The sequence below is a fragment of the Blennius ocellaris genome, assembly GCF_963422515.1.
Source record: "Blennius ocellaris genome assembly, chromosome: 6".
Taxonomy (NCBI): domain Eukaryota; kingdom Metazoa; phylum Chordata; class Actinopteri; order Blenniiformes; family Blenniidae; genus Blennius; species Blennius ocellaris.
In genome coordinates, this window is record NC_137655.1 from 7,245,701 (window position 1) to 7,260,445 (window position 14,745).

Genomic DNA, 14,745 nt, shown 5'->3' on the forward strand with positions numbered 1-14,745 from the left:
CTCCCATGTTTTACACAACTTAAGCAGTTTCAAATGACTTCCACACTTCCACACTGCCACGTTCAGACACAACGATGGGAACGGCTGCCATACAACGTGCTCGACTTCCACTGGGAGCAATTTGGGATTCAGTATCCCAAAGCATATGGTTGGGGGGTGTTGAGGGATCGAACCCACTTTGCTATTGGAAGATGATCTGCTCTACCAACTGAGTCAAAGCTGCCCCATTTAAAGACACTATTGGGGTAAACCCTAGCCAGAATTATTGTCAATGGACGGCCAAGAAAACCTAAAGTTTGCCAGCTTGCACAACTCATTTCCCCAAACTGCAGAGAATCTGATCACACTCTATATCGGAGGGTGTCGCTTCAGATATCTTATTGTGATTTACATTTTGGCATTCGATTATAAACAGTTTTTCATAAATCTAAGACTAACTGGTTACTGTTTGACAACAACTTCAAATTAATCAGAACGTCCTGTTAAGATTCCAGTGATGCTGGTCTCTCCTTGTAATTTTAATATCGTAAGAAAATGTCAAATGAACCTTCTAATTTGAATCCAAAGAATCTTGCTGTATGCCAAATCAGAAAAAGCCTGTCCCGCACCGTACCGGCACATACTGCGCAGTGGAAACAAGGCTTTTTACACATACAAAGCATATTTTCGTGCTTTCACTGTCTTTAGACCATCTCAAATTGACATGGAGAGACTATAAACCAAGTAAGTATTGTTATTTAATGTTCAATAATAGGTATTACTTTTACACGGTGTGACTGCATCACCCATGAATAGAAATTCTCAGCAATTTGCGATCGTTATGCCAGATCACTGAAAAATGTGCTTGTTATAATCAACAAACACATTTCTAAATAAGTTAAAAAAGTAACAGCTTGAGTCTTTAGAATATTTTCATTTGTATAATGAATCAGTTACTTCCTTTCAAAACTGATGATTGTGCTTTGTGTTTGTGGCAGGACGTAATGCATTCATCTCTCCTAGAGAGGACATAAGACTTGACACTACCATTGAGACACAGTGAGGAGTGTTTCTGACCCTCAGTGTTGCCTCGTTTGCATTCATGAGCAATGTGGCTGCTCAGTGCTCAATCCAATCGTGCCACGGTGAATGCAGACAAACAAAGAAGGAAATGATTCAGTTTCCAGTAGATCATTCTCGAGTAAACGGGGCCTAATGCACACAGAGCCCTCATTTGAATACTCTTGTTTTGTAGGTGGTGTCACCCAAGGTGTTAGACTGCTTTATAGGCACGACAATGTTTCAAGTGAAAATGCATTGTTTTTGCATTTTTCTTTCAGAAAGGTTTAGCTTTCGTTCAGAAACATCTTGAAAATTAGTTTGCATGCATGCAAAAGCCAAAAAAACATTGAAAACATTGCAGTTAATGTGTCGGTATATTGCATATTTTGCATTCTACATTCTAGCATTTGATATATTTAGGTTTTTTTTGTATATTGAGTATTCTTCTTATTCTATAGTATTACAATATAAACAAAAGAAACGAAGACTACAATGTTTTTGTCTCTATAAGTTCTAGTCTATTGTATATCTTACTCTTTTTACCTCGCTGCTGCTGCAACAATGTGAATTTCCCCATTGTGTGATGAATAAATTTCAATCTAAACTAATCACATTTTCATAAAGGTTGCCATTGTTGTTATTTTTCATGGACATACTTTTTTGAAAAAGCTCCATTCCCATGGGGACATTTTAACTTTCAAAATGTTTCACCTTGGGAGGCGTTTTCACTGGCGAAGAGTACTGTTGTCGTGGTTTTCCAATCTCACTTGAAAACGTTTGGTTATGAGGGCTGAGCAATACACTGCTACACCAACGAATGAGGCCCCGACAAGTAATGCTATGTAAATGTTTGTGTTGGCATCCAGTACGTGTAGCGTGACCCTGTGACAGGCCTGATCAGCAAAACTTACACCCAGATTGCCGTCCCCAGACAGTCGCTGCTGAGTAGCGCTGATCGCAACATTCTGTAATTACAAATCTGTCATTATTCTCCACGGCCTTTTCATTCTCCCCCGGTGCCAACCTCCCGGTGAAGCACAGCCATGCAGCTGTCTTACAGACGCTTTGGCGTACACGCCCACGTGGGCACCCGCTGTTGGGATTTATGGTTGGTAATTAGCATAAATAATTACTGTAAGTAATGGATTACTGAAAGTAATAGATTACTGAATGTAATTTAGGAAAAATTGGAATTACTAATGAAGTAAACGGTTAGTTACTCATCAACAACTCCTAGAGTAATTGAGTAATTACTCAAAAGTTAATAAATTATCAAAAATAATTTATTAATAAAAATTATTAATTTGCATAAATTGGTTATTTATCAAATAATAATTAAATCGGGGCACCACCAGCTAAGCTGGAAATAGCTAATACCAAATTTCAGTCTCGTTTGTCAAAAAGGGTTATTTAAGTAAAGTTAGTATTTCTGTGTAAATATAACAATATTAAATAACAAGGAAGGTGTGAGATTCGAGCACAGACTGTTACAAACCAGTGAATTGTCAACAATAAATACACAATGATAACCAAGAATCGATCAATTCAGTTAAAATGCGTTTATTAACAAAAAGTATTTATTCAAAAATAATTCATAAATTATTTATTAAAACAACACAATTAAGTAATAAACAATCAAACACGAAGATCTAATCTATTAAACAGCAAACACTATGTACAACGAAAGAGGGTGTGTGTGTGTGTGAGAGTGTGTATGAGTGAGTGTGTGTGAGTGAATGTGTGGAAGCCTGAGTGGGATGTAATGACCACGAACGTCCACCAGGTGGCGGCAGGCGTTGGAGGGTCAGTGTGTGTGGGTGTAATGACCTCGAACGGACACTAGATGGCGGCAGGCGTCTAGTTCGAGGCAGTAACCGGAATGACCACTAGGGGCGCGGCGGCGCACGGAGGGAGAATGCAATGACTCGACTTGTCCACCGAGTGGCGGTCTTTCAAGAGATTGCAATCACCAACGCGGCCACCAGAGGCGCTTGGCGCACTCGTTCTGGACAGCGTGACGTCACTGTGCTCGTGCACGGCTCGTGAGCCTGCTCGGAGCGCGCCTGGGGGCTCGTGGCTGAGAAATCCCAGGGACAGTGAACTACACACGGTCACAGAAGCGGGTGCAGCAGCGCGCGGCTGCTTTTACGCGATCGTTTATGAGGAGGAGAGGAAAAATGAAAAGGAGGGAGGGAGAAGGGCAGTGGACAGAATTTGTCTAGCTGCACAGTCCCGCGGTGTGTAACTATGGAGCTGTACACACCAGTCCAGAAATGGTCTGTACAGGTTGAGAGAGAGAGCGAGAGAGAGAGAGAGAGAATGTTCGAGTGGATGTAAATCCAACGCGCAGACACAGATTGGTTGGAAACACGGGATCGGCGTCCCTGACTTCAACACAATAATAAACACACAGCAATATTACAGTCACGTTATTCTCATTGCCTGCCCAGACTCTAAGCCTTACTCAGTTTGATGAGGGTGAACGTGCTGCCGGCGGCCGGGGAAAGTGCGTTGATTTCCCGGCTGGAGATTGTTTTTCTCTCTGGCGTCCCAGGGAAAACAAGCTCGAATGGTCTGTGGACAGGGAAAAGTCCACAGGATGATCCGAGGAGGATCAAGCGCTTATTTTGAGGAGGGGGAGAAGAAGAAGCGGCTTCAGGTCTGCATGCGGGAGGGCGGTGCGGTGGCAGCTGCACACTCGGACTCCGGTGAAGAAGAAAAAAAGGAAAAAGGGAAAAGTAGAAGTGGTTCCACGGTGGTTGTCGGCTCGTCCGGCCGGGTGTGGAACTCCGGGCCCGGTCAGCGGGCACACGTGGCACTTCGTCTCCGTGCGAAACGGATGCGTCCGTCTTTACGCAGGTTTCAACATTGGAGAGGCAGAAATCACCCCGGCGGGGGTGTTTTATACCTCTTGTTGTGGTTTCGTGTTACCGGTCGGCTCTGGGTCATGTGGACCAATCCTGACGGAGGGCCCGCCCTGGACCTTCCAGCTGGTGAGGGGGAGCTCTCGTGCGCCCCCTGCCGTTGGCCTCTAGTATTGCACCTTGGAAGGGGGGGTCCAGGGGGTGATCACGTGACCAATGGCAGACTTTTTCAGTTGTAGGCATGTGGTCCTTTGTTCTCAAAACGTGGTCTCCCCTCCCCCTTCCATGAGGTTGAGCGGCCCCCAACATCCCCCCTTTGGTCCGAAGAGTGGGATGCGGATCTCAGGCTTTGGAGCAAACCTGGGCCGAAACATCGATGAGTCTGTGAATGTCCCAATGTCCTGTGGAACACAAGGTCATTTTCTGTCCAACAGTTCATACAGGAGGTTATTGTCCGAGCAGGGCAAGGCTAGTCTGGGCAGGGTAAGGCTAGTCTGGGCAGACCTACTATTCCTGTTCTAACTATCTAAGCCTTCATACATTTCATTTCTTACAAGTGCATCACCAGTGAAAATGAAAGAGGTAGGAAAGGGCAGGAAAGTTGAAGAACAGGAGGGAAATGGGTTAGTAGGCAGCTCGAGGACAAGTTTACAAAAGCGGAGGTACCGGATACAAGGAGTAGAGTCTGATCTGTAAACTGTGGATGTGGTTGCACCAGTGAGCAAGTGTCCAAAAGCCACCAGCCGTCTGGGGGGTTTTGGTGCACCTGCTCCGGTTTGGAGTGAGAGTGAAGTGTGGTGTGTGGAGGTGCACGTGTGTGTTCCCTTCCAAAACCCAACTTTCACTACAGAGGCTTCAAACTGTACACATTATTTCTGTTAATAATGGCTAAGTTTTGAAGAAATCACAACTCTTGGCTCTGTGGTTTCACAGAGGTTAAAATAGCACTGCCGAGACTGTCAGATGTATCTGTGAAGGTTGTATAACCGTGGTGGTGTTAGTCTTGACAAATTGCTCAACCCGGGTTAGTGGAGCTAAGCAAGGTGGTTCTACCTGTACTGAAGCTGCTAACGGAGGAGCTAATCTCCCTTCGATCTCGTGTGAGATTTCTGACTATACACAGGGGTTATTTCTCCTAAACAATACTTGACTGGTCTAAGGCATGCTAAGTGGTGTTAACAGAGCTGGATATGCGTTTACAGTGACTATATTTCCCTGAATGGTTCAACTCGAGCTTTGTAACTGCTCACGTTGTCTAAGGAGGCAGGGTTAGATTTCTGATGGTGGCAGGGGTTAGTACATGCATCTGATGGGAATTGAGCATGCTGGCACTAAACCCTACTGATTAAAATCTGTTATGCTCCTGGAATGGAGGTTCTCCCCCCTCGCTAGGGGAGGAGTTGACCTTACTCCGAGGGAGTAAATTGATTGAGTGGCTCTGCAGTGCAGGCCGTGACAACACTGACCTCTTCTGGCTGGTCCAGAAGGTGCAGTGTAAGGTCATTTCTCTACCAGTCATTCTTTGGAGGGAGTGGAACCTGTGGAGTGGTGTATGGTGGACCGATTGGTCACCAACACCCGTTGGAGGCTCACGTCTCCATCTGCACCACCGCTGTTGCCATACCGGAGTATGTGGGTGGTGCTGTGGTTGACTCGGTCAACCTGGGAAAATGACTAGGAGTGGTATGGTGAATGGAGGTTGGCCTCCATTACCAAAATGTCGTACAGGGCAACCATGACACTGCATGTGGCATGTGTGCCTGTCTGAGTCGACCAAAGATGGGAAGCTCCAGTGGCTGAACGCTTGGTTCAGAAGGAGGGCAGCAGCCGGAATGGCTGTGTCAAGATGGAGGCTCCCAAGTTATGACACGTTAGTCGGGCTCTGAGGTTTTGGCTGGCATGAACTCTCCCTGCTGGGGTTCAGTCCCATCAGCGCCACCTATGAGCCCAATGAATTCAACTTTGGTGTGGCATCCCAAACTATGCTGAGAGCAAGTTTGGTTCACGCTACCAGAAGTTGATAAAGGACGTGTCGTGTCTCGGCTAAATGTTCCTCACAGGTGCAGTGACGCATGAGGAAGTCATCCACATAGATGAGGGTTGCCGTGAGCAGCAATGTTACTCATCATGGTGTGGAGAAGGATGGTAGACACCGATGGTGGGTCTAAGTAGCCGAAGTGGCACCGGTTCCAGGCGAACTGGCGGTTGCCAAAGGAAGAAACTAGCTGCTACTGGTTAGCGGGGACCACCTTCGTGGTCCAGCACCGCTTTACCGCGTATACAGCTAGAAAGAGTATGTACTGGTGTACACAAGATGGCGGTGCCTCGAGGTCAGTGGGGACGCACGCCGGAGGGAGGTCTGTGACCCCCCTTTCGTGCGAGACCCGCGCGAAGATCGTGTGATAATCGCGGAAGACCTCAATGAATGCATCTCCTCGTTTCTGCTATGTAAAGCGCTAGCTTTAGCAGGTTGTGGCTCGGTCTTTGACTCGAAACCTGAATAAGGTTCTTCTGGTACAGACGCGGTCTGTTTACCGGAAGTGTCTGTATTCTCTGGTTGAGTCATCGGAGCCTGCACAACCAGGTCACCTTCGGTGCTCGGTTTTATTCCATGGAAAACCTGTTCAAGGTTAACATGGTGAGCGCTGGTAATGGCTTTGGTTGTGGGAATGAGGAGAGCGGTGTCATGCGTGTCGTCACGGGTGGGGGACGATAGCAGGTTGTCAGTGAGAGGCACCATCAGTTCAAGATTGTGAAATGAACTGTCAGTTGACATCTCTAACGGTGGAAATGCGGTCACTTTAATCTGACCGTGTGTCAGATTGTGGACCTTCGGGTTGGCTGAACGATTGTTCAGCTCCAGAAGAGATGTGTCACAGATCACCGGCACGGGATCTGGACAGCGAGTCGAGGAGGCACATGAACCAGGGACCTTGGTTAAGGTCTGGAGTGACCATGCTGAAAGTGAGCGGTGGCTCGGAACTTTGAGCAGGCCGGGGTCGGTGGCCGATCTCTCGGACCAGCGCGCCAAAGGTGCCTCCGGAACCGAGGTTCCATCCATGTGTGCACCCCCCACGGTGTGGTGGGCGTGCAAAGAAGTACTCATGTAGAAAGAAGAACTCACGTCCTTCAGTGACAAGAGTAAAGAGTGGTGTGCTTGAACTTTAAGCAGGCCGGCGTCGGTGGCCGATTTCTCGGACCAGCGCGCCAAAGGTGCCTCCGGAACCGACGTTACATCCATGTGTGCACCCCCCACGGTGTGGTGGGCGTGCAAAGAAGTACTCATATACAAAGAAGAACTCACGTCCTTCAGTGACAAGAGTAAAGAGTGGTGTGCTTGAACTGGGTCTTGGCTCGTCACCTGCGGCGGATGCTGACTGTCAGGGAGCCTTGAAGTGGATTGGCTGGGGTCAAACTCTGGGAGAGACCCAAGTATTGGTAGGGGACCTCTAGACTGGATGGCATCGACTCTGCTGTTGAAAGCTTGATGGCCTGGTTCAGGGCCAAGGGGAGTCGGGCTGGTGACTTGAGACCAAAGGCGCCATTGATTGCAGTCAATCAGCACGGCCAGTCGGTTTAAGAGGTCCTGACCAATAAGAAGTTCCTCTGTGTTCAGGTCAGTGACATAGATGGGATGTGTCACCGACATGTCCTGGAAAGTCATGTCGACCCAGACACGTTTAGTGATGGGAGACACGTCCTGAGTGAAGCTTCTGATGTTTATGCTACACTCTTCCACCTGAAGTGGCTTTCCTAGGGCACGCATGGTTCTAGCAACCTGCGTGAAGGTGGCTGAACACATGAGGGTGATTTCTGACCCAGAATCAAGCAGGGCGAGGGTGTCTACACCCCCTACCATCACTGAAGTGTATACGCGGTTGGCAGTGCCATTGCGTACAAGATCACCCAAGAATGTCAAAGGGGGCTCCTCTGTTGGTTCTGAGGGCCTCTTTGACCTCCTGGATCTCCGCCTCCTCCTCCTGACAAAGCAAACTTTGTGTGCGGAGGGGAGAGGCGACCGGCCTAGTCATGCAGTCAGGGGCCGGGAGTCCGGTTCCTCAGGGGAGCCGGGTCCCTTCTGACCAGGCGGGTTCAGGTCCTGCATCACCTCCTTGAGGCGGGTTTTAATCCACTGTGGGACGTCTGCGTCCCAGTGGTTTTGGGTCTGACCTCGGCCTCGGTTGTAAGACTTACCTCTCCGCTGGGAGTGGTGAGGTCTCGGTCTGCCTGATCTCTTACCTCTAGGCCGTTGTCCACCTCGTGGTCGAGGTTGTGGACATCTAACGGGTCCCCCATCCACAGCGGGTGTGGGGGAGGGGACCTCGTGACCTACAGGTGACAGGTTCGTGTTTCCAGTCACCTGCGTTCTCAGGACACCTGCGTCACCATCATGGTTTTCACCTGAACTGTGACGCAGCTCCCACACCATCTGCGCATGTTTGTGGAGGTCTTTCATGGTGGGGTTTGTAGTCCTGCAGAACAGAGCAACATCGAACCGCACACTGTTATGGAGGTTGTTCATGAAGAGCGACTTTAAAGTCTGGTCTTCATCCAACCCCGGTGCACTGCGGCCTTGGAAGTAGGCGGCCCTAAGGCGCCTATAGTACTCTCTGGGAGGCTCCGCCTCCTTCTGAGTAATGGCAAGTGCACCAAAGGTTGAAGAGGCAGGATCATTGTACAGAGAATACTCTTCCCTAAGTGCATGACAGAGGGATGAGTAATGGTCTCTGACGGCAGGTGGGAGGGATTCCATGTAAACATGGACGCTCCTGGACGTCGTCTTCCAGAGAAGCTTCAGCTTCTCACGTGACGAAGGATGAGGCAGGTCGAGGAGGCAGCGTTCAACCTCCCGGAGGTAGTCCTCTATACTAACCTCCCGGTTGTTTGGGTTGAACTGCTCTATGTCCTCTGCAAGGGACTCAAGTTGGCGGGTCCGAAGACCACGTTCCCTTGGGGGACCGGAATGGTCCGAGTCATCTGAGCTGGACCCCCCTGGTTCTCTCCGGTGGAGAGAGTGAGGGTCATGATGACCAAGAGGGTCTCCAGTGAGTGGAGGACCAAAGCTGATAGCACGGTGAGGTGCTGCAGAATAACTCCTTTCATTCTCCTGGACAGGAGTGAAAGAGCTGTGAGAGCGCATTGTGGTGCGGCTAAGCACCGATGGATGTGTGTCAGAGCACACCGGGACCCTGCGGTCCTTAAAGTGAAAAGCTGGGGGGACTGGGTGTCGGTTCAGTGGGATGCAGTCAACTCCCACAACACTGGGCAGGTGTCTTGTGCCACGCCCCCCTGGCTGTGTGTCAAGCCCCCCCCTCGCCATGGCTGCGGGGAAGCTTGATGCAGTCTGTCCCCCTGACGGGACAGCTCCAAGTCTACACTCACCTGTGGTGGGCGGTCCACCTGACTGGACCACCTCAGGATTGTAGAGACCTGGAGGAGGCTGTCCACCTGACTGGACAGCTTCAAGAATGCGCATAACTGGGGTAATTTGTCCATCTGACTGGACATTTTCCAGACTGCGGAGATGTGCTGCGTCTCTGCTGAGAGCTGCACCAGGTTTTACCCCAGTGTGGTTTGGCTCATTGTGCTGAGAGCCATAACCTGACTCATCGTCTGATGAATCATCAGATGATGTGTTTGTTTTGACTTCTTTCGCAGAAGTTCGGGTTAGTAACCCAATAGGTTCCGTATAAGGAGCCTGATTGTCCCTGGCCTGGATCTCCTGTCGCAGGCGGGAGTTCTCCAGCTTCAGCTGGGCAGTGTTAATCCTCAGCTGCCAACTGTAAAGTTGCAGCTGGGAGAGCTGCTCTTGAGCTTCCAGAGCTTGCAGCTCGGCCTTGCGCTGGTAGAGCAGTGCAATGTGGCCTAACACATCCGGAATGGTGAGCTCTACCTGACCAACCGGGTTCCTCACATAGCTTAACAGCTGCCTGATCTCTGCTTCACAGGTCTCTAAGCTGTAGCTGTTGAGGTTTCTTCTCTCCTGTGTGGAGAGGCATAGGAGACCAGCGACCACAGTCTGCAGGGCTGGGTCATGTGGCTCCCGAGGAGTCTCTGCTCCGAGCACGCAGTGTCTCTGACTACTCATGGTAGGAGTCACGCCAAAGCTGTGTTTTGAAAAGTGCCAAAATGTTGTTAATGCACAGGTGATGGTTACACCTGTAGCTTACAACTCTAAAGGTTGCTAATTGCTCTAACTGTAACCTCTCTCAAGTTAACAGGGTGGAGTTAGCACCTTGGGTGAGCAATAGCGGGTTAGTGTACATTTATCTCTGACAGAAATAAAAGAATGCATGAAAATGCAAGAAAAAGAAGGCTTTACCACTTCACAAACACAATTGACTTTGCTTAGCAGTGCTGTAACGTGTTCTTCGAAAAACTAAGTTCTGAGAGAAACAAAGTTATCGGTTGTAAAACTAAACAGACAATTCTGGATAAATTATGCAGATATTGTGACAATACTGGTTTTAAAACAGCCTCACACGGGGCACCATTATGTTGGGATTTATGGTTGGTAATTAGCATAAATAATTACTGTAAGTAATGGATTACTGAAAGTAATAGATTACTGAATGTAATTTAGGAAAAATTGGAATTACTAATGAAGTAAACGGTTAGTTACTCATCAACAACTCCTAGAGTAATTGAGTAATTACTCAAAAGTTAATAAATTATCAAAAATAATTTATTAATAAAAATTATTAATTTGCATAAATTGGTTATTTATCAAATAATAATTAAATCGGGGCACCACCAGCTAAGCTGGAAATAGCTAATACCAAATTTCAGTCTCGTTTGTCAAAAAGGGTTATTTAAGTAAAGTTAGTATTTCTGTGTAAATATAACAATATTAAATAACAAGGAAGGTGTGAGATTCGAGCACAGACTGTTACAAACCAGTGAATTGTCAACAATAAATACACAATGATAACCAAGAATCGATCAATTCAGTTAAAATGCGTTTATTAACAAAAAGTATTTATTCAAAAATAATTCATAAATTATTTATTAAAACAACACAATTAAGTAATAAACAATCAAACACGAAGATCTAATCTATTAAACAGCAAACACTATGTACAACGAAAGAGGGTGTGTGTGTGTGTGAGAGTGTGTATGAGTGAGTGTGTGTGAGTGAATGTGTGGAAGCCTGAGTGGGATGTAATGACCACGAACGTCCACCAGGTGGCGGCAGGCGTTGGAGGGTCAGTGTGTGTGGGTGTAATGACCTCGAACGGACACTAGATGGCGGCAGGCGTCTAGTTCGAGGCAGTAACCGGAATGACCACTAGGGGCGCGGCGGCGCACGGAGGGAGAATGCAATGACTCGACTTGTCCACCGAGTGGCGGTCTTTCAAGAGATTGCAATCACCAACGCGGCCACCAGAGGCGCTTGGCGCACTCGTTCTGGACAGCGTGACGTCACTGTGCTCGTGCACGGCTCGTGAGCCTGCTCGGAGCGCGCCTGGGGGCTCGTGGCTGAGAAATCCCAGGGACAGTGAACTACACACGGTCACAGAAGCGGGTGCAGCAGCGCGCGGCTGCTTTTACGCGATCGTTTATGAGGAGGAGAGGAAAAATGAAAAGGAGGGAGGGAGAAGGGCAGTGGACAGAATTTGTCTAGCTGCACAGTCCCGCGGTGTGTAACTATGGAGCTGTACACACCAGTCCAGAAATGGTCTGTACAGGTTGAGAGAGAGAGCGAGAGAGAGAGAGAGAGAATGTTCGAGTGGATGTAAATCCAACGCGCAGACACAGATTGGTTGGAAACACGGGATCGGCGTCCCTGACTTCAACACAATAATAAACACACAGCAATATTACAGTCACGTTATTCTCATTGCCTGCCCAGACTCTAAGCCTTACTCAGTTTGATGAGGGTGAACGTGCTGCCGGCGGCCGGGGAAAGTGCGTTGATTTCCCGGCTGGAGATTGTTTTTCTCTCTGGCGTCCCAGGGAAAACAAGCTCGAATGGTCTGTGGACAGGGAAAAGTCCACAGGATGATCCGAGGAGGATCAAGCGCTTATTTTGAGGAGGGGGAGAAGAAGAAGCGGCTTCAGGTCTGCATGCGGGAGGGCGGTGCGGTGGCAGCTGCACACTCGGACTCCGGTGAAGAAGAAAAAAAGGAAAAAGGGAAAAGTAGAAGTGGTTCCACGGTGGTTGTCGGCTCGTCCGGCCGGGTGTGGAACTCCGGGCCCGGTCAGCGGGCACACGTGGCACTTCGTCTCCGTGCGAAACGGATGCGTCCGTCTTTACGCAGGTTTCAACATTGGAGAGGCAGAAATCACCCCGGCGGGGGTGTTTTATACCTCTTGTTGTGGTTTCGTGTTACCGGTCGGCTCTGGGTCATGTGGACCAATCCTGACGGAGGGCCCGCCCTGGACCTTCCAGCTGGTGAGGGGGAGCTCTCGTGCGCCCCCTGCCGTTGGCCTCTAGTATTGCACCTTGGAAGGGGGGGTCCAGGGGGTGATCACGTGACCAATGGCAGACTTTTTCAGTTGTAGGCATGTGGTCCTTTGTTCTCAAAACGTGGTCTCCCCTCCCCCTTCCATGAGGTTGAGCGGCCCCCAACATCGCCAACAAATAAATGTGTTCTCACACACACACACACACACACACACACACACACACACACACACACACACACACACACACACACACACACACACACACACACACACACACACACACACACACACACACACACACACACACACACACCTTTACAAAGAGCCACGATGATTCGTGTCGCTGACACTGACGTTGATTGAAGCGGCGCGCAGCAAAGCGTGGCAGCGCTCGGCTACTGTTGTAATGATGGATCAGCAAAGTAAGAATGATGTGAAGAAAGGCTTCGTTATGCATCAGAGAGGACACGGTTAAGTAAAGGCTGGCGGGACCCGAAATCACACATGACACTGAAGGTGAGCTTGCGCGGCTGGGAACGGCCTGCATAAAGTTAGAGAGTGTAACACTGATTTAAATACCGGCTCACTCAAATTAGCATTCGGTGCTTCCGATTTGAGGCGTGAAAATGCTTAGAATCCACACCGATGCAGAACGAAACACAAAATCTTTTGGGTAATCAGTAACAGAAACAAGTGGAAGAAACAAGTTTTTGTGACAACTGTTTATTTGCGTGCATCAGTCAGCACTGTTTTCATTCAGCTAAACACACAATACCATATGAAAAAACGTGGCATTATGGCCCAGGAACAGTTAATATCAAGTTAATGTCGAGCCAAGAGGCAGCACAAAAACAGCCAATTCAACTTTGGAAACTCACACTGACCTACTACTTATCTCAATTAAGTTAAATAACAGCAATTTATATATTCATAACGCACAGTCCATAGACAAAGGTCAGAAAATACTAAGTCAAATACAAAGTCAAATAATAAAAAAAACACACACACACACACACACACACACACACACACACACACACACACACACACACACACACACACACACACACACACACACACACACACACACACACACACGCACACACACACACACACACACACACAATAAAGACCCAATGTGCAAAGACGACCTGCAAAAGATCGTTAATAGTGTGATCGAGAGCCGTTTCTTTTTTAGGTAAAACTATTTCTACAGTGGTGAGCATTCATATTGAATGAAAAACTGATCAAATGCAAAATGTTGTTTGCACAGGATCTGTGAAGTGACACAAAGCCCAGTTCCAGCTTCTCTCTGTATCAGGGTGAAACAGTTATTGCATTTCACTGTCGTTTTCAGAATTTTTGCAGTTTACTTTTGGAATCGAAAATGCAAAATCAATACGTTTCCACTTAATGCAAATGACTAAAAATGGAATTAAGATAATTATTGACATTTTGCTCAGAAGTCTCGCCAACTGATTCGACACAGCATGATCAGTCTTGTAATACCATGTTCTGCCACATGATGATGGAGCGAGTCACTTTATCACATCCTACCAGTAAAAGAGTTTGAAGTAACTGATTCTGCCACTAAAATAAACGGGATGTATGAAAAGAGCTGAAACTTACAGCGACAACCAACAGCGACTCATTCCTGCCCCCTGGTGGCATTACTCAAACCTTACAAACCTCTCAATAGTTACCCATACAGCTCAAAAGTATCTGCAAAGCTGTATACCACCAAAGGCAAGTACATTTTTTCTCTCTACAATTTACCTTTAAAGATTATACAACAGAGACTTTAATTTTGCAAAATCCACCCTAAAGACAAGATTAGGCTTACAATTAAAGCGCCTGCACTATCAAAAAGACGATCTAAATGAGAACAGTTTTAGCATAAAAGAAGCAACTGAAAAAAACACGGAATCAAAGCAAAGTCTTACCAGCTTCTGAAATGCCCACACATCCGTCACTTCAAGCAGGAAAACACAACACAGGCTTAACACTACACACACACGTAAATGTATACATGCTCACTCCCCACTTTAATCATAAAGGAGCTTTCAGGGTCCCCGTCCATCCCCGAGAGCCCACCGCTGGTCTGTGGCTGATGTCTGGCCCCATGCATTTTTAATGAGCCCTCTCACTTTTCTCCACAACAGGCACTATACCACCAGACTGCAGTGCGTCAACACATCCGAGTGCGACCCCGCACACACTCACACTGACACTCGTGTACAAGACAGCAACAGCTCTGCGATAATCCTTGTTTCTACCCCCTCCCTCCCTCCCTCCCTCCTCCACTCGCACGCACCGAGTCATTCTTTCGTACCTTGGGCTGAGGAGGCACACAGGCGTAGAGAAGTGTTAAATGAAAGTTAGCGGCGCGTGTGCAAATGTGTACTATAACTCAGGCGTGTGCGCGAGGATA

The 14,745-nt window shown here is 47.9% G+C and overlaps 1 protein-coding gene across 1 annotated transcript in view; it reads right to left on the minus strand.

Annotated features, from left to right (window-relative positions):
- Positions 1–14,745, minus strand: part of LOC308131844 (tomoregulin-2-like) — a gene marked incomplete at its 5' end in the record, with an annotated part of 150,289 nt that overhangs the window by 16,597 nt on the left and 118,947 nt on the right.